We start from the raw sequence: 22,752 nt of genomic DNA, 5'->3' as shown, positions 1-22,752 counted from the left end.
GCAGGTGGCTCAGGCATGCTCAGCTGGTGCTTCCGGCGTCTCTGGCACGTGGTTCTGGTGTGTCTGAGAGCTGTTTCTGGCGTGTCTGGAAGATGATTCCAGAGTGTCCACCAAGTGGTTCTGGTATACCTGGCAGGTGATTTTGGCGTGTCAGGAAGGTGGTTCCGACTAGTTGAACAGGTGGATCAGGCGTGATCGCCAGGGGGTTCAGGCGGTTCTGGCAGGTGGTTTCGGTCTGTTCGGGGTGTGGTTCCGGCATCTCAGGCACATGGTTCTGGCACGTCTGAGAGGTGGTTGCGGCCAGCACGACAGGTGTTTCCGGAGTGTCTGCCAAGTGGTTCTGGCGTAGCTGGCAGGTGATGTTGGCGTGACCGGCAGGTGGTTCCAGCAAGCCCGGCAGGTGATTCTGGAGTGTCCGCCAAGTGGTTCTGGCGTAGCCGGCAGGTGATTTTGGCGTGTCCAGCAGGTGGTTCCGGCGAGCTCGGCAGGTGGTAGCGGCGTGTCCGGAACATGGTTCGGGCACGTCTGAGAGATGGTTCCGGCATGCCCGGCAGGTGATTCCGGAGTGTCCGGCATGTGGTTCTGGCACCTCTGAGAGGTGGTTCCGGCATGCCTGGCAAGTGGTTCCGGAGTGTCTGCCGAGTGGTTCTGGCGTAGACGGCAGGAGATTCTGGCGTGTCCAGCAGGTGGTTCTGGGGAGTGGATCAGGTGGTTCCGGCATACTCGGCAGGTGGTACCGGCGTGTCCGGAACATGGTTCTGGCAAGCCTGATAGGTGGTTCCCGCATGCCCGGCAGCTGATTCGGGAGTGTTCGCCAAGTGGTTCTGGCGTAGCCGGCAGGTGATTTTGCATGTCCGGCGGTGGTTCCGGCAAATCGAGCGGGTGGTTCCGGCGTGTCCGGCAGGTGGTTCCGGTCTGTCCGGCAGGTGGTTCTGGGGTGTCCGGCACGAGGTTCTGGCACGTCTGAGAGGTTGTGTCGGCATGCCCTTCACGTGATTCCGGCTTGTCCACCAAGTGGTTCTGGTGTAGCGGGCAGGTGATTTTGGCGTGTCCGGCAGGTGGGACCGGTGAGTCAAGCAGGTGGTTCCGGCGAGTGTTTCCTGTGTTTCCGGTCTGTCCGGGAGATGGTTCCGGCCTGTCCGGCTCGTGCTTCTGGCACTACTGAGAGGTTGTGCTGGCATGCCCGGCAGGTGATTCTGGAGTGTCCGCCGAGTGGTTCTGGCGTAGCCGGCAGGTGATTTTGGCGTGTCCGGCAGGTGGTTCTGGGGAGTGGATCAGGAACTTCCGGCATTCTCGGCAGGTGCTTCCGCCGTCTCCGGCATGTGGTTGTGGCACCTCTGAGAGGTGGTTCCAGCATGCCCGGCAGCTGATTCCGGAGTGTCCGACAAGTGGTTGTGGCGTAGCCGGCTGGTGATTCTGGCGTGTCCGGCAGGTGGTTCTGGCGAGTCAAGCAGGTGGTCCCGGCGTGTCCGGCAGCTGGTTCCGGTCTGTCCTGGAGGTGGTTCCGGAGTGTCTGCCGAGTGGTTCTGGCGTAGCCGCCAGGTGATTTTGGCGTGTCCAGCAGGTGGTTCTGGGGAGTGGAGCAGGTGGTTCCGGCATACTCGGCAGGTGGTTCCGGCGTGTCCGGTACATGGTTCTGGCACGTCTGAGAGGTGGTTCCGGCATGCCCGGCAGGTGATCCCGGAGAGTCCTCCAAGTGGTTCTGGCGTACCCCGCAGGTGTTTCTGGTGTGTCCGGCAGGTGGCTCTGGTGAGTCGAGCAGGTGGTTCCGGCGTGCTCGGCAGGTGGTTCCGGCAGGTCCGGCAGGTGTTTGCCGTCTGTCCATGACGTGGTTCCGGCATGCCCGCAAGGTGATTCTGGAGTGTCCACCCAGTGGTTTTGGCGTAGCCGGCATATGATTTTGGCCTGTGAGGCAGGTGGTTCCGGCATGTCCAGCAGGTGGTTCCGGAGAGCTCGGCAGGTGCTTCCGGTCTCTCCGGCACGTGGTTGTGGCACGTCTGAGAGAAGGTTCCGGCATGCCCGGCAGGTGATTCCAGAGTCTCCGGCATGTGGTTCTGGCACCTTTGATAGGTGGTTCCGGCATGCCCGGCAGGTGATTCCGGAGTCTCCGGCATGTGGTTCTGGCACCTCTGAGAGGTGGTTCCGGAATGCCTGGCATGTGATTCCGGAGTGTCTGCCGTGTGGTTCTGGCATAGCCGGCAGTTGATTTTGGCGTGTCCAGTAGGTGGTTCTGGGGAGTGGATCAGCTGGTTCCGGCATACTCGGCAGGTGGTACCGGCGTGTCCAGAACATGGTTCTGGCAAGTCTGAGAGGTGGTTCCGGCATGCCCGACAGGTGATTCCGGAGTGTCCGCCAAGTGTTTCTGGCGTACCCGGCAGGTGATTTAGGCCTGTCCGACAGGTGTTTCTTGCGAGTCGTGCAGGTGGCTCAGGCATGCTCAGCTGGTGCTTCCGGCGTCTCTGGCACGTGGTTCTGGTGTGTCTGAAAGCTGGTCCTGGCGTGTCTGGAAGATGATTCCAGAGTGTCCACCAAGTGGTTCTGGTATACCTGGCAGGTGATTTTGGCGTGTCAGGAAGGTGGTTCCGGCTAGTTGAACAGGTGGATCAGGCGTGCTCGCCAGGGGGTTCAGGCGGGTCTGGCAGGTGGTTTCGGTCTGTTCGGGGTGTGGTTCCGGCATCTCAGGCTCATGGTTCTGGCACGTCTGAGAGGTGGTTGCGGCCAGCCCGACAGGTGTTTCCGGAGTGTCTGCCAAGTGGTTCTGGCGTAGCTGGCAGGTGATGTTGGCATGACCGGAAGGTGGTTCCTGCAAGCCCGGCAGGTGATTCTGGAGTGTCCGCCAAGTGGTTCTGGCGTAGCCGGCAGGTGATTTTGGCGTGTCCAGCATGTGGTTTTGGCGAGTCGAGCAGGTGGTTCTGGCGTGCTCGGCAGGTGCTTCCGGTGTCATTGGCATGTGGTTCCGGCATGTCTGAGAGGTGGTTCCGCCATGCCCGGCAGGTGATTCCGGAGTGTTCGCCAAGTAGTTCTGGCGTAGCCGGCAGGTGATTTTGCATGTCCGGCAATGGTTCCGGCGAGTCGAGCCGGTGGTTCTGGCGTGTCCGGCAGGTGGTTCCGGTCTGTCCAGCAGGTGGTTCTGGTGTGTCCGGCACGAGGTTCTGGCACGTCTGAGAGGTTGTGTCGGCATGCCCTTCACGTGATTCCGGCTTGTCCACCAAGTGGTTCTGGTGTAGCGGGCAGGTGATTTTGGCGTGTCCGGCAGGTGGGACCGGTGAGTCAAGCAGGTGGTTCCGGCGAGTGTTTCCTGTGTTTCCGGTCTGTCCGGGAGATGGTTCCGGCCTGTCCGGCACGTGCTTCTGGCACTTCTGAGAGGTTGTGCTGGCATGCCCGACAGGTGATTCTGGAGTGTCCGCCGAGTGGTTCTGGCGTAGCCGGCAGGTGATTTTGGCGTGTCCGGCAGGTGGTTCTGGGGAGTGGATCAGGAACTTCCGGCATTCTCGGCAGGTGCTTCCGCCGTCTCCGGCATGTGGTTGTGGCACCTCTGAGAGGTGGTTCCAGCATGCCCGGCAGCTGATTCCGGAGTGTCCGACAAGTGGTTGTGGCGTAGCCGGCTGGTGATTCTGGCGTGTCCGGCAGGTGGTTCTGGCGAGTCAAGCTGGTGGTCCCGGCGTGTCCGGCAGCTGGTTCCGGTCTGTCCTGGAGGTGGTTCCGGAGTGTCTGCCGAGTGGTTCTGGCGTAACCGGCAGGTGATTTTGGCGTGTCCAGCAGGTGGTTCTGGGGAGTGGAGCAGGTGGTTCCGGCATACTCGGCAGGTGGTTCCGGCGTGTCCGGCACATGGTTCTGGCATGTCTGAGAGGTGGTTCCGGCATGCCCGTCAGGTGATCCCGGAGAGTCCTCCAAGTGGTTCTGGCGTACCACGCAGGTGTTTCTGGTGTGTCCGGCAGGTGGCTCTGGTGAGTCGAGCAGGTGGTTCCGGCGTGCTCGGCAGGTGGTTCCGGCAGGTCCGGCAGGTGTTTGCCGTCTGTCCATGACGTGGTTCCGGCATGCCCGCAAGGTGATTCTGGAGTGTCCACCCAGTGGTTTTGGCGTAGCCGGCATATGATTTTGGCCTGTGAGGCAGGTGGTTCCGGCATGTCCAGCAGGTGGTTCCGGAGAGCTCGGCAGGTGCTTCCGGTCTCTCCGGCACGTGGTTGTGGCACGTCTGAGAGAAGGTTCCGGCATGCCCGGCAGGTGATTCCAGAGTCTCCGGCATGTGGTTCTGGCACCTTTGATAGGTGGTTCCGGCATGCCCGGCAGGTGATTCCGGAGTCTCCGGCATGTGGTTCTGGCACCTCTGAGAGGTGGTTCCGGAATGCCTGGCATGTGATTCCGGAGTGTCTGCCGTGTGGTTCTGGCATAGCCGGCAGTTGATTTTGGCGTGTCCAGTAGGTGGTTCTGGGGAGTGGATCAGCTGGTTCCGGCATACTCGGCAGGTGGTACCGGCGTGTCCAGAACATGGTTCTGGCAAGTCTGAGAGGTGGTTCCGGCATGCCCGACAGGTGATTCCGGAGTGGCCGCCAAGTGTTTCTGGCGTACCCGGCAGGTGATTTTGGCCTGTCCGACAGGTGTTTCTTGCGAGTCGTGCAGGTGGCTCAGGCATGCTCAGCTGGTGCTTCCGGCGTCTCTGGCACGTGGTTCTGGTGTGTCTGAGAGCTGGTTCTGGCGTGTCTGGAAGATGATTCCAGAGTGTCCACCAAGTGGTTCTGGTATACCTGGCAGGTGATTTTGGCGTGTCAGGAAGGTGGTTCCGACTAGTTGAACAGGTGGATCAGGCGTGATCGCCAGGGGGTTCAGGCGGTTCTGGCAGGTGGTTTCGGTCTGTTCGGGGTGTGGTTCCGGCATCTCAGGCACATGGTTCTGGCACGTCTGAGAGGTGGTTGCGGCCAGCACGACAGGTGTTTCCGGAGTGTCTGCCAAGTGGTTCTGGCGTAGCTGGCAGGTGATGTTGGCGTGACCGGCAGGTGGTTCCAGCAAGCCCGGCAGGTGATTCTGGAGTGTCCGCCAAGTGGTTCTGGCGTAGCCGGCAGGTGATTTTGGCGTGTCCAGCAGGTGGTTCCGGCGAGCTCGGCAGGTGGTAGCGGCGTGTCCGGAACATGGTTCGGGCACGTCTGAGAGATGGTTCCGGCATGCCCGGCAGGTGATTCCGGAGTGTCCGGCATGTGGTTCTGGCACCTCTGAGAGGTGGTTCCGGCATGCCTGGCAGGTGGTTCCGGAGTGTCTGCCGAGTGGTTCTGGCGTAGACGGCAGGAGATTCTGGCGTGTCCAGCAGGTGGTTCTGGGGAGTGGATCAGGTGGTTCCGGCATACTCGGCAGGTTTTACCGGCGTGTCCGGAACATGGTTCTGGCAAGCCTGATAGGTGGTTCCCGCATGCCCGGCAGCTGATTCGGGAGTGTTCGCCAAGTGGTTCTGGCGTAGCCGGCAGGTGATTTTGCATGTCCGGCGGTGGTTCCGGCGAGTCGAGCTGGTGGTTCCGGCGTGTCCGGCAGGTGGTTCCGGTCTGTCCGGCAGGTGGTTCTGGGGTGTCCGGCACGAGGTTCTGGCACGTCTGAGAGGTTGTGTCGGCATGCCCTTCACGTGATTCCGGCTTGTCCACCAAGTGGTTCTGGTGTAGCGGGCAGGTGATTTTAGCGTGTCCGGCAGGTGGGACCGGTGAGTCAAGCAGGTGGTTCCGGCGAGTGTTTCCTGTGTTTGCGGTCTGTCCGGGAGATGGTTCCGGCCTGTCCGGCACGTGCTTCTGGCACTTCTGAGAGGTTGTGCTGGCATGCCCGGCAGGTGATTCTGGAGTGTCCGCCGAGTGGTTCTGGCGTAGCCGGCAGGTGATTTTGGCGTGTCCGGCAGGTGGTTCTGGGGAGTGGATCAGGAACTTCCGGCATTCTCGGCAGGTGCTTCCGCCGTCTCCGGCATGTGGTTGTGGCACCTCTGAGAGGTGGTTCCAGCATGCCCGGCAGCTGATTCCAGAGTGTCCGACAAGTGGTTGTGGCGTAGCCGGCTGGTGATTCTGGCGTGTCCGGCAGGTGGTTCTGGCGAGTCAAGCAGGTGGTCCCGGCGTGTCCGGCAGCTGGTTCCGGTCTGTCCTGGAGGTGGTTCCGGAGTGTCTGCCGAGTGGTTCTGGCGTAGCCGGCAGGTGATTTTGGCGTGTCCAGCAGGTGGTTCTGGGGAGTGGAGCAGGTGGTTCCGGCATACTCGGCAGGTGGTTCCGGGGTGTCCGGTACATGGTTCTGGCACGTCTGAGAGGTGGTTCCGGCATGCCCGGCAGGTGATCCCGGAGAGTCCTCCAAGTGGTTCTGGCGTACCCCGCAGGTGTTTCTGGGGTGTCCGGCAGGTGGCTCTGGTGAGTCGAGCAGGTGGTTCCGGCGTGCTCGGCAGGTGGTTCCGGCAGGTCCGGCAGGTGTTTGCCGTCTGTCCATGACGTGGTTCCGGCATGCCCGCAAGGTGATTCTGGAGTGTCCACCCAGTGGTTTTGGCGTAGCTGGCATATGATTTTGGCCTGTGAGGCAGGTGGTTCCGGCATGTCCAGCAGGTGGTTCCGGAGAGCTCGGCAGGTGCTTCCGGTCTCTCCGGCACGTGGTTGTGGCACGTCTGAGAGAAGGTTCCGGCATGCCCGGCAGGTGATTCCAGAGTCTCCGGCATGTGGTTCTGGCACCTTTGATAGGTGGTTCCGGCATGCCCGGCAGGTGATTCCGGAGTCTCCGGCATGTGGTTCTGGCACCTCTGAGAGGTGGTTCCGGAATGCCTGGCATGTGATTCCGGAGTGTCTGCCGTGTGGTTCTGGCATAGCCGGCAGTTGATTTTGGCGTGTCCAGTAGGTGGTTCTGGGGAGTGGATCAGCTGGTTCCGGCATACTCGGCAGGTGGTACCGGCGTGTCCAGAACATGGTTCTGGCAAGTCTGAGAGGTGGTTCCGGCATGCCCGACAGGTGATTCCGGAGTGTCCGCCAAGTGTTTCTGGCGTACCCGGCAGGTGATTTAGGCCTGTCCGACAGGTGTTTCTTGCGAGTCGTGCAGGTGGCTCAGGCATGCTCAGCTGGTGCTTCCGGCGTCTCTGGCACGTGGTTCTGGTGTGTCTGAAAGCTGGTCCTGGCGTGTCTGGAAGATGATTCCAGAGTGTCCACCAAGTGGTTCTGGTATACCTGGCAGGTGATTTTGGCGTGTCAGGAAGGTGGTTCCGGCTAGTTGAACAGGTGGATCAGGCGTGATCGCCAGGGGGTTCAGGCGGTTCTGGCAGGTGGTTTCGGTCTGTTCGGGGTGTGCTTCCGGCATCTCAGGCAAATTGTTCTGGCACGTCTGAGAGGTGGTTCCGGCCTGCCCGACAGGTGTTTCCATGGTGTCCGCCAAGTGGTTCTGGCATAGCTGGCAGGTGATGTTGGCGTGACCGGCAGGTGGTTCCAGCCAGCCCGGCAGGTGATTCCGAAGTGTTCACCAAATGGTTGTGGCGTAGCCGGCAGGTGATTTTGGCGTGTCCAGCAGGTGGTTTTGGCGAGTCGAGCAGGTGGTTCTGGCGTGCTCGGCAGGTGCTTCCGGTGTCATTGGCATGTGGTTCCGGCATGTCTGAGAGGTGGTTCCGCCATGCCCGGCAGGTGATTCCGGAGTGTTCGCCAAGTGGTTCTGGCGTAGACGGCAGGTGAGTTTGCATGTCCGGCAATGGTTCCGGCGAGTCGAGCCGGTGGTTCCGGCGTGTCCGGCAGGTGGTTCCGGTCTGTCCAGCAGGTGGTTCTGGGGTGTCCGGCACGAGGTTCTGGCACGTCTGAGAGGTTTTGTCGGCATGCCCTTCACGTGATTCCGGCTTGTCCACCAAGTGGTTCTGGTGTAGCGGGCAGGTGATTTTGGCGTGTCCGGCAGGTGGGACCGGTGAGTCAAGCAGGTGGTTCCGGCGAGTGTTTCCTGTGTTTCCGGTCTGTCCGGGAGATGGTTCCGGCCTGTCCGGCACGTGCTTCTGGCACTTCTGAGAGGTTGTGCTGGCATGCCCGGCAGGTGATTCTGGAGTGTCCGCCGAGTGGTTCTGGCGTAGCCGGCAGGTGATTTTGGCGTGTCCGGCAGGTGGTTCTGGGGAGTGGATCAGGAACTTCCGGCATTCTCGGCAGGTGCTTCCGCCGTCTCCGGCATGTGGTTGTGGCACCTCTGAGAGGTGGTTCCAGCATGCCCGGCAGCTGATTCCGGAGTGTCCGACAAGTGGTTGTGGCGTAGCCGGCTGGTGATCCTGGCGTGTCCGGCAGGCGGTTCTGGCGAGTCAAGCAGGTGGTCCCGGCGTGTCCGGCAGCTGGTTCCGGTCTGTCCTGGAGGTGGTTCCGGAGTGTCTGCCGAGTGGTTCTGGCGTAGCCGGCAGGTGATTTTGGCGTGTCCAGCAGGTGGTTCTGGGGAGTGGAGCAGGTGGTTCCGGCATACTCGGCAGGTGGTTCCGGCGTGTCCAGCACATGGTTCTGGCACGTCTGAGAGGTGGTTCCGGCATGCCCGGCAGGTGATCCCGGAGAGTCCTCCAAGTGGTTCTGGCGTACCCCGCAGGTGTTTCTGGGGTGTCCGGCAGGTGGCTCTGGTGAGTCGAGCAGGTGGTTCCGGCGTGCTCGGCCGGTGGTTCCGGCAGGTCCGGCAGGTGTTTGCCGTCTGTCCATGACGTGGTTCCGGCATGCCCGCAAGGTGATTCTGGAGTGTCCACCCAGTGGTTTTGGCGTAGCCGGCATATGATTTTGGCCTGTGAGGCAGTTGGTTCCGGCATGTCCAGCAGGTGGTTCCGGAGAGCTCGGCAGGTGCTTCCGGTCTCTCCGGCACGTGGTTGTGGCACGTCTGAGAGAAGGTTCCGGCATGCCCGGCAGGTGATTCCAGAGTCTCCGGCATGTGGTTCTGGCACCTTTGATAGGTGGTTCCGGCATGCCCGGCAGGTGATTCCGGAGTCTCCGGCATGTGGTTCTGGCACCTCTGAGAGGTGGTTCCGGAATGCCTGGCATGTGATTCCGGAGCGTCTGCCGTGTGGTTCTGGCATAGCCGGCAGTTGATTTTGGCGTGTCCAGTAGGTGGTTCTGGGGAGTGGATCAGCTGGTTCCGGCATACTCGGCAGGTGGTACCGGCGTGTCCAGAACATGGTTCTGGCAAGTCTGAGAGGTGGTTCCGGCATGCCCGACAGGTGATTCCGGAGTGTCCGCCAAGTGTTTCTGGCGTACCCGGCAGGTGATTTTGGCCTGTCCGACAGGTGTTTCTTGCGAGTCGTGCAGGTGGCTCAGGCATGCTCAGCTGGTGCTTCCGGCGTCTCTGGCACGTGGTTCTGGTGTGTCTGAGAGCTGGTTCTGGCGTGTCCGGAAGATGATTCCAGAGTGTCCACCAAGTGGTTCTGGTATACCTGGCAGGTGATTTTGGCGTGTCAGGAAGGTGGTTCCGACTAGTTGAACAGGTGGATCAGGCGTGATCGCCAGGGGGTTCAGGCGGGTCTGGCAGGTGGTTTAGGTCTGTTCGGGGTGTGCTTCCGGCATCTCAGGCACATGGTTCTGGCACGTCTGAGAGGTGGTTGCGGCCAGCACGACAGGTGTTTCCGGAGTGTCTGCCAAGTGGTTCTGGCGTAGCTGGCAGGTGATGTTGGCGTGACCGGCAGGTGGTTCAAGCAAGCCCGGCAGGTGATTCTGGAGTGTCCGCCAAGTGGTTCTGGCGTAGCCGGCAGGTGATTTTGGCGTGTCCAGCAGGTGGTTCCGGTGAGCTCGGCAGGTGGTAGCGGCGTGTCCGTAACATGGTTCTGGCACGTCTGAGAGATGGTTCCGGCATGGCCGGCAGGTAATTCCGGAGTGTCCGGCATGTGGTTCTGGCACCTCTGAGAGGTGGTTCCGGCATGCCCGGCAGGTAGTTCCGGAGTGTCTGCCGAGTGGTTCTGGCGTAGACGGCAGGTGATTCTGGCGTGTCCAGCAGGTGGTTCTGGGGAGTGGATCAGGTGGTTCCGGCATACTCGGCAGGTGGTACCGGCGTGTCCAGATAATGGTTCTGCCAAGCCTGATAGGTGGTTCCCGCATGCCCGGCAGCTGATTCGGGAGTGTTCGCCAAGTGGTTCTGGCGTAGCCGGCAGGTGATTTTGCATGTCCGGCGGTGGTTCCGGCGAGTCGAGCTGGTGGTTCCGGCGTGTCCGGCACGTGGTTCCGGTCTGTCCGGCAGGTGGTTCTGGCGTGTCCGGCACGAGGTTCTGGCACGTCTGAGAGGTGGTTCTGGCATGCCCGACAGGTGATTCCGGAGTGTCCGCCACGTGGTTCTGGCGTACCCGGCAGGTGATTTTGGCGTGTCTGGCAGGTGTTTCTTGCAAGTCGAGCATGTGGCTCAGGCATGCTCAGCACGTGCTTCCGGCGTGTCCGGCACATGGTTCTGGTGTGTCTGAGAGCTGGTTCTGGCATGTCCGGCGGATGATTCTGGAGTGTCCGCCAAGTGGTTCTGGCATACCCGGCAGGTGATTTTGGCGTGTCAGGTAGGTGGTTCCGGCGAGTCGAGTAGGTGGTTCCGGCGTGCTCGGCAGGTGGTTCAGGCGGGTCTGGCAGGTGGTTTCGGTCTCTTCGGGGTGTGGTTCCGGCATCTCAGGCACATGGTTCTGGCACGTCTGAGAGGTGGTTCCGGCCGGCCCGACAGGTGTTTCCATGGTGTCCGCCAAGTGGTTCTGGCATAGCTGGCAGGTGATGTTGGCGTGACCGGCAGGTGGTTCCAGCCAGCCCGGCAGGTGATTCCGAAGTGTTCACCAAATGGTTGTGGCGTAGCCGGCAGGTGATTTTGGCGTGTCCAGCAGGTGGTTTTGGCGAGTCGAGCAGGTGGTTCTGGCGTGCTCGGCAGGTGCTTCCGGTGTCATTGGCATGTGGTTCCGGCATGTCTGAGAGGTGGTTCCGCCATGCCCGGCAGGTGATTCCGGAGTGTTCGCCAAGTGGTTCTGGCGTAGCCGGCAGGTGATTTTGCATGTCCGGCAATGGTTCCGGCGAGTCGAGCCGGTGGTTCTGGCGTGTCCGGCAGATGGTTCCGGTCTGTCCAGCAGGTGGTTCTGGTGTGTCCGGCATGAGGTTCTGGCACGTCTGAGAGGTTGTGTCGGCATGCCCTTCACGTGATTCCGGCTTGTCCACCAAGTGGTTCTGGTGTAGCGGGCAGGTGATTTCGGCGTGTCCGGCAGGTGGGACCGGTGAGTCAAGCAGGTGGTTCCGGCGAGTGTTTCCTGTGTTTGCGGTCTGTCCGGGAGATGGTTCCGGCCTGTCCGGCACGTGCTTCTGGCACTTCTGAGAGGTTGTGCTGGCATGCCCGGCAGGTGATTCTGGAGTGTCCGCCGAGTGGTTCTGGCGTAGCCGGCAGGTGATTTTGGCGTGTCCGGCAGGTGGTTCTGGGGAGTGGATCAGGAACTTCCGGCATTCTCGGCAGGTGCTTCCGCCGTCTCCGGCATGTGGTTGTGGCACCTCTGAGAGGTGGTTCCAGCATGCCCGGCAGCTGATTCCGGAGTGTCCGACAAGTGGTTGTGGCGTAGCCGGCTGGTGATTCTGGCGTGTCCGGCAGGTGGTTCTGGCGAGTCAAGCAGGTGGTCCCGGCGTGTCCGGCAGCTGGTTCCGGTCTGTCCTGGAGGTGGTTCCGGAGTGTCTGCCGAGTGGTTCTGGCGTAGCCGGCAGGTGATTTTGGCGTGTCCAGCAGGTGGTTCTGGGGAGTGGAGCAGGTGGTTCCGGCATACTCGGCAGGTGGTTCCGGCGTGTCCGGCACATGGTTCTGGCATGTCTGAGAGGTGGTTCCGGCATGCCCGTCAGGTGATCCCGGAGAGTCCTCCAAGTGGTTCTGGCGTACCCCGCAGGTGTTTCTGGGGTGTCTGGCAGATGGCTCTGGTGAGTCGAGCAGGTGGTTCCGGCGTGCTCGGCAGGTGGTTCCGGCAGGTCCGGCAGGTGTTTGCCGTCTGTCCATGACGTGGTTCCGGCATGCCCGCAAGGTGATTCTGGAGTGTCCACCCAGTGGTTTTGGCGTAGCCGGCATATGATTTTGGCCTGTGAGGCAGGTGGTTCCGGCATGTCCAGCAGGTGGTTCCGGAGAGCTCGGCAGGTGCTTCCGGTCTCTCCGGCACGTGGTTGTGGCACGTCTGAGAGAAGGTTCCGGCATGCCCGGCAGGTGATTCCAGAGTCTCCGGCATGTGGTTCTGGCACCTTTGATAGGTGGTTCCGGCATGCCCGGCAGGTGATTCCGGAGTCTGCGGCATGTGGTTCTGGCACCTATGAGAGGTGGTTCCGGAATGCCTGGCATGTGATTCCAGAGTGTCTGCCGTGTGGTTCTGGCATAGCCGGCAGTTGATTTTGGCGTGTCCAGTAGGTGGTTCTGGGGAGTGGATCAGCTGGTTCCGTCATACTCGGCAGGTGGTACCGGCGTGTCCAGAACATGGTTCTGGCAAGTCTGAGAGGTGGTTCCGGCATGCCCGACAGGTGATTCCGGAGTGTCCGCCAAGTGTTTCTGGCGTACCCGGCAGGTGATTTTGGCCTGTCCGACAGGTGTTTCTTGCGAGTCGTGCAGGTGGCTCAGGCATGCTCAGCTGGTGCTTCCGGCGTCTCTGGCACGTGGTTCTGGTGTGTCTGAGAGCTGGTTCTGGCGTGTCCGGAAGATGATTCCAGAGTGTCCACCAAGTGGTTCTGGTATACCTGGCAGGTGATTTTGGCGTGTCAGGAAGGTGGTTCCGACTAGTTGAACAGGTGGATCAGGCGTGATCGCCAGGGGGTTCAGGCGGGTCTGGCAGGTGGTTTCGGTCTGTTCGGGGTGTGCTTCCGGCATCTCAGGCACATGGTTCTGGCACGTCTGAGAGGTGGTTGTGGCCAGCACGACAGGTGTTTCCGGAGTGTCTGCCAAGTGGTTCTGGCGTAGCTGGCAGGTGATGCTGGCGTGACCGGCAGGTGGTTCCAGCAAGCCCGGCAGGTGATTCTGGAGTGTCCGCCAAGTGGTTCTGGCGTAGCCGGCAGGTGATTTTGGCGTGTCCAGCAGGTGGTTCCGGCGAGCTCGGCAGGTGGTAGCGGCGTGTCCGGAACATGGTTCTGGCACGTCTGAGAGATGGTTCCGGCATGCCCGGCAGGTGATTCCGGAGTGTCCGGCATGTGGTTCTGGCACCTCTGAGAGGTGGTTCCGGCATGCCCGGCAGGTGGTTCCGGAGTGTCTGCCGAGTGGTTCTGGCGTAGACGGCAGGTGATTCTGGCGTCTCCAGCAGGTGGTTCTGGGGAGTGGATCAGGTGGTTCCGGCATACTCGGCAGGTGGTACCGGCGTGTCCGGAACATGGTTCTGGCAAGCCTGATAGGTGGTTCCCGCATGCCCGGCAGCTGATTCGGGAGTGTTCGCCAAGTGGTTCTGGCGTAGCCGGCAGGTGATTTTGCATGTCCGGCGGTGGTTCCGGCGAGTCGAGCTGGTGGTTCCGGCGTGTCCGGCACGTGGTTCCGGTCTGTCCGGCAGGTGGTTCTGGCGTGTCCGGCACGAGGTTCTGGCACGTCTGAGAGGTGGTTCCGGCATGCCCGACAGGTGATTCCGGAGTGTCCGCCACGTGGTTCTGGCGTACCCGGCAGGTGATTTTGGCGTGTCTGGCAGGTGTTTCTTGCAAGTCAAGCATGTGGCTCAGGCATGCTCAGCACGTGCTTCCGGCGTGTCCGGCACGTGGTTCTGGTGTGTCTGAGAGCTGGTTCTGGCATGTCCGGCGGATGATTCCGGAGTGTCCACCAAGTGGTTCTGGCATACCCGGCAGGTGATTTTGGCGTGTCAGGTAGGTGGTTCCGGCGAGTCGAGTAGGTGGTTCCGGCGTGCTCGGCAGGTGGTTCAGGCGGGTCTGGCAGGTGGTTTCGGTCTCTTCGGGGTGTGGTTCCGGCATCTCAGGCACATGGTTCTGACACGTCTGAGAGGTGGTTCCGGCCGGCCCGACAGGTGTTTCCATGGTGTCCGCCAAGTGGTTCTGGCATAGCTGGCAGGTGATGTTGGCGTGACCGGCAGGTGGTTCCAGCCAGCCCGGCAGGTGATTCCGAAGTGTTCACCAAATGGTTGTGGCGTAGCCGGCAGGTGATTTTGGCGTGTCCAGCAGGTGGTTTTGGCGAGTCGAGCAGGTGGTTCTGGCGTGCTCGGCAGGTGCTTCCGGTGTCATTGGCATGTGGTTCCGGCATGTCTGAGAGGTGGTTCCGCCATGCCCGGCAGGTGATTCCGGAGTGTTCGCCAAGTAGTTCTGGCGTAGCCGGCAGGTGATTTTGCATGTCCGGCAATGGTTCCGGCGAGTCGAGCCGGTGGTTCTGGCGTGTCCGGCAGATGGTTCCGGTCTGTCCAGCAGGTGGTTCTGGTGTGTCCGGCATGAGGTTCTGGCACGTCTGAGAGGTTGTGTCGGCATGCCCTTCACGTGATTCCGGCTTGTCCACCAAGTGGTTCTGGTGTAGAGGGCAGGTGATTTCGGCGTGTCCGGCAGGTGGGACCGGTGAGTCAAGCAGGTGGTTCCGGCGAGTGTTTCCTGTGTTTCCGGTCTGTCCGGGAGATGGTTCCGGCCTGTCCGGCACGTGCTTCTGGCACTTCTGAGAGGTTGTGCTGGCATGCCCGGCAGGTGATTCTGGAGTGTCCGCCGAGTGGTTCTGGCGTAGCCGGCAGGTGATTTTGGCGTGTCCGGCAGGTGGTTCTGGGGAGTGGATCAGGAACTTCCGGCATTCTCGGCAGGTGCTTCCGCCGTCTCCGGCATGTGGTTGTGGCACCTCTGAGAGGTGGTTCCAGCATGCCCGGCAGCTGATTCCGGAGTGTCCGACAAGTGGTTGTGGCGTAGCCGGCTGGTGATTCTGGCGTGTCCGGCAGGTGGTTCTGGCGAGTCAAGCAGGTGGTCCCGGCGTGTCCAGCAGCTGGTTCCGGTCTGTCCTGGAGGTGGCTCCGGAGTGTCTGCCGTGTGGTTCTGGCGTAGCCGGCAGGTGATTTTGGCCTGTCCAACAGGTGTTTCTTGCGAGTCGTGCAGGTGGCTCAGGCATGCTCAGCTGGTGCTTCCGGCGTCTCTGGCACATGGTTCTGGTGTGTCTGAGAGCTGGTTCTGGCGTGTCCGGAAGATGATTCCAGAGTGTCCACCAAGTGGTTCTGGTATACCTGGCAGGTGATTTTGGCGTGTCAGGAAGGTGGTTCCAGCTAGTTGAACAGGTGGATCAGGCATGATCGCCAGGGGGTTCAGGCAGGTCTGGCAGGTGGTTTCGGTCTGTTCGGGGTGTGGTTCCGGCATCTGAGGCAGATGGTTCTGGCACGTCTGACAGGTGGTTGCGGCCAGCCCGACAGGTGTATCCGGAGTGTCTGCCAAGTGGTTCTGGCGTAGCTGGCAGGTGATGTTGGCGTGACCGTCAGGTGGTTCCAGCAAGCCCGGCAGGTGATTCTGGAGTGTCCGCCAAGTGGTTCTGGCGTAGCCGGCAGGTGATTTTGGCGTGTCCAGCAGGTGGTTCCGGCGAGCTCGGCAGGTGGTAGCGGCGTGTCCGGAACATGGTTCGGGCACGTCTGAGAGATGGTTCCGGCATGCCCGGCAGGTGATTCCGGAGTGTCCGGCATGTGGTTCTGGCACCTCTGAGAGGTGGTTCCGGCATGCCCGGCAGGTGGTTCCGGAGTGTCTGCCGAGTGGTTCTGGCGTAGACGGCAGGTGATTCTGGCGTCTCCAGCAGGTGGTTCTGGGGAGTGGATCAGGTGGTTCCGGCATACTCGGCAGGTGGTACCGGCGTGTCCGGAACATGGTTCTGGCAAGCCTGATAGGTGGTTCCCGCATGCCCGGCAGCTGATTCGGGAGTGTTCGCCAAGTGGTTCTGGCGTAGCCGGCAGGTGATTTTGCATGTCCGGCGGTGGTTCCGGCGAGTCGAGCTGGTGGTTCCGGCGTGTCCGGCACGTGGTTCCGGTCTGTCCGGCAGGTGGTTCTGGCGTGTCCGGCACGAGGTTCTGGCACGTCTGAGAGGTGGTTCCGGCATGCCCGACAGGTGATTCCGGAGTGTCCGCCACGTGGTTCTGGCGTACCCGGCAGGTGATTTTGGCGTGTCTGGCAGGTGTTTCTTGCAAGTCGAGCATGTGGCTCAGGCATGCTCAGCACGTGCTTCCAGCGTGTCCGGCACGTGGTTCTGGTGTGTCTGAGAGCTGGTTCTGGCATGTCCGGCGGATGATTCCGGAGTGTCCACCAAGTGGTTCTGGCATACCCGGCAGGTGATTTTGGCGTGTCAGGTAGGTGGTTCCGGCGAGTCGAGTAGGTGGTTCCGGCGTGCTCGGCAGGTGGTTCAGGCGGGTCTGGCAGGTGGTTTCGGTCTGTTCGGGGTGTGGTTCCGGCATCTCAGGCACATGGTTCTGGCACGTCTGAGAGGTGGTTCCGGCCGGCCCGACAGGTGTTTCCATGGTGTCCGCCAAGTGGTTCTGGCATAGCTGGCAGGTGATGTTGGCGTGACCGGCAGGTGGTTCCAGCCAGCCCGGCAGGTGATTCCGAAGTGTTCACCAAATGGTTGTGGCGTAGCCGGCAGGTGATTTTGGCGTGTCCAGCAGGTGGTTTTGGCGAGTCGAGCAGGTGGTTCTGGCGTGCTCGGCAGGTGCTTCCGGTGTCATTGGCATGTGGTTCCGGCATGTCTGAGAGGTGGTTCCGCCATGCCCGGCAGGTGATTCCGGAGTGTTCGCCAAGTAGTTCTGGCGTAGCCGGCAGGTGATTTTGCATGTCCGGCAATGGTTCCGGCGAGTCGAGCCGGTGGTTCTGGCGTGTCCGGCAGATGGTTCCGGTCTGTCCAGCAGGTGGTTCTGGTGTGTCCGGCATGAGGTTCTGGCACGTCTGAGAGGTTGTGTCGGCATGCCCTTCACGTGATTCCGGCTTGTCCACCAAGTGGTTCTGGTGTAGCGGGCAGGTGATTTCGGCGTGTCCGGCAGGTGGGACCGGTGAGTCAAGCAGGTGGTTCCGGCGAGTGTTTCCTGTGTTTGCGGTCTGTCCGGGAGATGGTTCCGGCCTGTCCGGCACGTGCTTCTGGCACTTCTGAGAGGTTGTGCTGGCATGCCCGGCAGGTGATTCTGGAGTGTCCGCCGAGTGGTTCTGGCGTAGCCGGCAGGTGATTTTGGCGTGTCCGGCAGGTGGTTCTGGGGAGTGGATCAGGAACTTCCGGCATTCTCGGCAGGTGCTTCCGCCGTCTCCGGCATGTGGTTGTGGCACCTCTGAGAGGTGGTTCCAGCATGCCCGGCAGCTGATTCCGGAGTGTCCGACAAGTGGTTGTGGCGTAGCCGGCTGGTGATTCTGGCGTGTCCGGCAGGCGGTTCTGGCGAGTCAAGCAGGTGGTCCCGGCGTGTCCGGCAGCTGGTTCCGGTCTGTCCTGGAGGTGGTTCCGGACTGTCTGCCGAGTGGTTCTGGCGTAGCCGGCAGGTGATTTTGGCGTGTCCAGCAGGTGGTTCTGGGGAGTGGAGCAGGTGGTTCCGGCATACTCGGCAGGTGGTTCCCGCGTGTCCGGCACATGGTTCTGGCACGTCTGTGAGGTGGTTCCGGCATGCCCGGCAGGTGATCCCGGAGAGTCCTCCAAGTGGTTCTGGCGTACCCCGCAGGTGTTTCTGGTGTGTCCGGCAGGTGGCTCTGGTGAGTCGAGCAGGTGGTTCCGGCTTGCTCGGCAGGTGCTTCCGGCAGGTCCGGCAGGTGTTTGCCGTCTGTCCATGACGTGGTTCCGGCATGCCCGCAAGGTGATTCTGGAGTGTCCACCCAGTGGTTTTGGCGTAGCCGGCATATGATTTTGGCCTGTGAGGCAGGTGGTTCTGGCATGTCCAGCAGGTGGTTCCGGAGAGCTCGGCAGGTGCTTCCGGTCTCTCCGGCACGTGGTTGTGGCACGTCTGAGAGAAGGTTCCGGCATGCCCGGCAGGTGATTCCAGAGTCTCCGGCATGTGGTTCTGGCACCTTTGATAGGTGGTTCCGGCATGCCCGGCAGGTGATTCCGGAGTCTCCGGCATGTGGTTCTGGCACCTCTGAGAGGTGGTTCCGGAATGCCTGGCATGCGATTCCGGAGTGTCTGCCGTGTGGTTCTGGCATAGCCGGCAGTTGATTTTGGCGTGTCCAGTAGGTGGTTCTGGGGAGTGGATCAACTGGTTCCGGCATACTCGGCAGGTGGTACCGGCGTGTCCAGAACATGGTTCTGGCAAGTCTGAGAGGTGGTTCCGGCATGCCCGACAGGTGATTCCGGAGTGTCCGCCAAGTGTTTCTGGCGTACCCGGCAGGTGATTTTGGCCTGTCCGACAGGTGTTTCTTGCGAGTCGTGCAGGTGGCTCAGGCATGCTCAGCTGGTGCTTCCGGCGTCTCTGGCACGTGGTTCTGGTGTGTCTGAGAGCTGGTTCTGGCATGTCCGGAAGATGATACCAGAGTGTCCACCAAGTGGTTCTGGTATACCTGGCAGGTGATTTTGGTGTGTCAGGAAGGTGGCTCCGGCTAGTTGAACAGGTGGATCAGGCGTGCTCGCCAGGGGGTTCAGGCGGGTCTGGCAGGGGGTTTCGGTCTGTTCGGGGTGTGGTTCCGGCATCTCAGGCACATGGTTCTGGCACGTCTGAGAGGTGGTTGCGGCCAGCCCAACAGGTGTTTCCGGAGTGTCTGCCAAGTGGTTCTGGCGTAGCTGGCAGGTGATGTTGGCGTGACCGGCAGGTGGTTCCAGCAAGCCCGGCAGGTGATTCTGGAGTGTCCGCCAAGTGGTTCTGGCGTAGCCGGCAGGTGATTTTGGCATGTCCAGCAGGTGGTTCCGGCGACCTCGGCAGGTGGTAGCGGCGTGTCCGGAACATGGTTCTGGCACGTCTGAGAGATGGTTCCGGCATGCCCGGCAGGTGATTCCGGAGTGTCCGGCATGTGGTTCTGGCACCTCTGAGAGGTGGTTCCGGCATGCCCGGCAGGTGGTTCCGGAGTGTCTGCCGAGTGGTTCTGGCGTAGACGGCAGGTGATTCTGGCGTGTCCAGCAGGTGGTTCTGGGGAGTGGATCAGGTGGTTCCGGCATACTCGGCAGGTGGTACCGGCGTGTCCGGAACATGGTTCTGGCAAGCCTGATAGGTGGTTCCGGCATGCCCGGCAGCTGATTCGGGAGTGTTCGCCAAGTGGTTCTGGCGTAGCCGGCAGGTGATTTTGCATGTCCGGCGGTGGTTCCGGCGAGTCGAGCTGGTGGTTCCGGCGTGTCCGGCAGGTGGTTCCGGTCTGTCCAGCAGGTGGTTCTGGGGTGTCCGGCACGAGGTTCTGGCACGTCTGAGAGGTTGCGTCGGCATGCCCTTCACGTGATTCCGGCTTGTCCACCAAGTGGTTCTGGTGTAGCGGGCAGGTGATTTTGGCGTGTCCGGCAGGTGGGACCGGTGAGTCAAGCAGGTGGTTCCGGCGAGTGTTTCCTGTGTTTCCGGTCTGTCCGGGAGATGGTTCCGGCCTGTCCGGCACGTGCTTCTGGCACTTCTGAGAGGTTGTGCTGGCATGCCCAGCAGGTGATTCTGGAGTGTCCGCCGAGTGGTTCTGGCGTAGCCGGCAGGTGATTTTGGCGTGTCCGGCAGGTGGTTCTTGGGAGTGGATCAGGAACTTCCGGCATTCTCGGCAGGTGCTTCCGCCGTCTCCGGCATGTGGTTGTGGCACCTCTGAGAGGTGGTTCCAGCATGCCCGGCAGCTGATTCCGGAGTGTCCGACAAGTGGTTGTGGCGTAGCCGGCTGGTGATTCTGGCGTGTCCGGCAGGTGGTTCTGGCGAGTCAAGCAGGTGGTCCCGGCGTGTCCGGCAGCTGGTTCCGGTCTGTCCTGGAGGTGGTTCCGGAGTGTCTGCCGAGTGGTTCTTGCATAGCCGGCAGGTGATTTTGGCGTGTCCAGCAGGTGGTTCTGGGGAGTGGAGCAGGTGGTTCCGGCATACTCGGCAGGTGGTTCCGGCATGTCCGGCACATGGTTCTGGAACGTCTGTGAGGTGGTTCTGGCATGCCCGGCAGGTGATCCCGGAGAGTCCTCCAAGTGGTTCTGGCGTACCCCGCAGGTGTTTCTGGTGTGTCTGGCAGGTGGCTCTGGTGAGTCGAGCAGGTGGTTCCGGCGTGCTCGGCAGGTGGTTCCGGCAGGTCCGGCAGGTGTTTGCCGTCTGTCCATGACGTGGTTCCGGCATGCCCGCAAGGTGATTCTGGAGTGTCCACCCAGTGGTTTTGGCATAGCCGGCATATGATTTTGGCCTGTGAGGCAGGTGGTTCCGGCATGTCCAGCAGGTGGTTCCGGAGAGCCCGGCAGGTGCTTCCGATCTCTCCGGCACGTGGTTGTGGCACGTCTGAGAGAAGGTTCCGGCATGCCCGACAGGTGATTCCGGAGTGTCTGCCAAGTGGTTCTGGCGTAGCTGGCAGGTGATGTTGGCGTGACCGGCAGGTGGTTCCAGCAAGCCCGGCAGGTGATTCTGGAGTGTCCGCCAAGTGGTTCTGGCTTAGCCTGCATGTGATTTTGGCGTGCCCAGCAGGTGGTTCCGGCGAGCTCGGCAGGTGGTAGCGGCGTGTCCGGAACATGGTTCTGGCACGTCTGAGAGATGGTTCCGGCATGCCCGGCAGGTGATTCCGGAGTGTCCGGCATGTGGTTCTGGCACCTCTGAGAGGTGGTTCCGGCATGCCCGGCAGGTGGTTCCGGAGTGTCTGCCGAGTGGTTCTGGCGTAGACGGCAGGTGATTCTGGCATGTCCAGCAGGGTGTCTGGGGAGTGGATCAGGTGGTTCCGGCATACTCGGCAGGTGGTATCGGCGTGTCCGGAACATGGTTCTGGCAAGCCTGATAGGTGGTTCCGGCATGCCCGGCAGCTGGTTCGGGAGTGTTCCCCAAGTGGTTCTGGCGTAGCCGGCATGTGATTTTGAATGTCCGGCGGTGGTTCCGGCGAGTCGAGCTGGTGGTTCCGGCGTGTCCGGCAGGTGGTTCCGGTCTGTCCGGCAGGTGGTTCTGGCGTGTCCGGCACATGGTTCTGGCACGTCTGAGAGTGGGTTCCGGCATGCCCGGCAGGTGATCCCGGAGAGTCCTCCAAGTGGTTCTGGCGTACCCCGCAGGTGTTTCTGGTGTGTCCGGCAGGTGGCTCTGGTGAGTCGAGCAGGTGGTTCCGAGTGCTCGGCAGGTGGTTCCAGCCTGCCCGACAGGTGATTCCGGAGTGTCCGCCAAGTGTTTCTGACGTACCCGGCAGGTGATTTTGGCCTGTCCGACAGGTGTTTCTTGCGAGTCGTGCAGGTGGCTCAGGCATGCTCATTTGGTGCTTCCGGCGTCTCTGGCACGTGGTTCTGGTGTGTCTGAGAGCTGGTTCTGGCATGTCCGGAAGATGATTCCAGAGTGTCCACCAAGGGGTTCTGGTATACCTGGCAGGTGATTTTGGCGTGTCAGGAAGGTGGTTCCGGCTAGTTGAACAGGTGGATCAGGCGTGATCGCCAGGGGGTTCAGGCGGGTCTGGCAGGTGTTTTCGGTCTGTTCGGGGTGTGGTTCCGGCATCTCAGGCACATGGTTCTGGCACGTCTGAGAGGTGGTTGCGGCCAGCCCGACAGGTGTTTCCATGGTATCCGCCAAGTGGTTCTGGCATAGCTGGCAGGTGATGTTGGCGTGACCGGCAGGTGGTTCCAGCCAGCCCGGCAGGTGATTCCGAAGTGTTCACCAAATGGTTGTGGCGTAGCCGGCAGGTGATTTTGGCGTGTCCAGCAGGCGGTTTTGGCAAGTCGAGCAGGTGGTTCTGGCGTGCTCGGCAGGTGCTTCCGGTGTCATTGGCATGTGGTTCCGGCATGTCTGAGAGGTGGTTCCGCCATGCCCGGCAGGTGATTCCGGAGTGTTCGCCAAGTGGTTCTGGCGTAGCCGGCAGGTGACTTGGCATGTCCGGCAATGGTTCCGGCGAGTCGAGCCGGTGGTTCTGGCGTGTCCGGCAGGTGGTTCCGGTCTGTCCAGCAGGTGGTTCTGGGGTGTCCGGCACGAGGTTCTGGCACGTCTGAGAGGTTGTGTCGGCATGCCCTTCACGTGATTCCGGCTTGTCCACCAAGTGGTTCTGGTGTAGCGGGCAGGTGATTTCGGCGTGTCCGGCAGTTGGGACCGGTGAGTCAAGCAGGTGGTTCCGGCGAGTGTTTCCTGTGTTTGCGGTCTGTCCGGGAGATGGTTCCGGCCTGTCCGGCACGTGCTTCTGGCACTTCTGAGAGGTTGTGCTGGCATGCCCGGCAGGTGATTCTGGAGTGTCCGCCGAGTGGTTCTGGCGTAGCCGGCAGGTGATTTTGGCATGTCCGGCAGGTGGTTCTTGGGAGTGGATCATGAACTTCCGGCATTCTCGGCAGGTGCTTCCGCCGTCTCCGGCATGTGGTTGTGGCACCTCTGAGAGGTGGTTCCAGCATGCCCGGCAGCTGATTCCGGAGTGTCCGACAAGTGGTTGTGGCGTAGCCGGCTGGTGATTCTGGCGTGTCCGGCAGGTGGTTCTGGCGAGTCAAGCAGGTGGTCCCGGCGTGTCCGGCAGCTGGTTCCGGTCTGTCCTGGAGGTGGTTCCGGAGTGTCTGCCGAGTGGTTCTGGCGTAGCCGGCAGGTGATTTTGGCGTGTCCAGCAGGTGGTTCTGGGGAGTGGAGCAGGTGGTTCCGGCATACTCGGCAGGTGGTTCCGGCGTGTCCGGCACATGGTTCTGGCATGTCTGAGAGGTGGTTCCGGCATGCCCCGCAGGTGAACCCGGAGAGTCCTCCAAGTGGTTCTGGCGTACCCCGCAGGTGTTTCTGGTGTGTCCGGCAGGTGGCTCTGGTGAGTCGAGCAGGTGGTTCCGGCGTGCTCGGCAGGTGGTTCCGGCAGGTCCGGCAGGTGTTTGCCGTCTGTCCATGACATGGTT

The sequence above is a fragment of the Equus caballus genome, chromosome 6 (genome assembly GCF_041296265.1).
Source record: "Equus caballus isolate H_3958 breed thoroughbred chromosome 6, TB-T2T, whole genome shotgun sequence".
Lineage (NCBI taxonomy): Eukaryota > Metazoa > Chordata > Mammalia > Perissodactyla > Equidae > Equus > Equus caballus.
Note: the sequence above shows the minus strand (reverse complement) of the source record.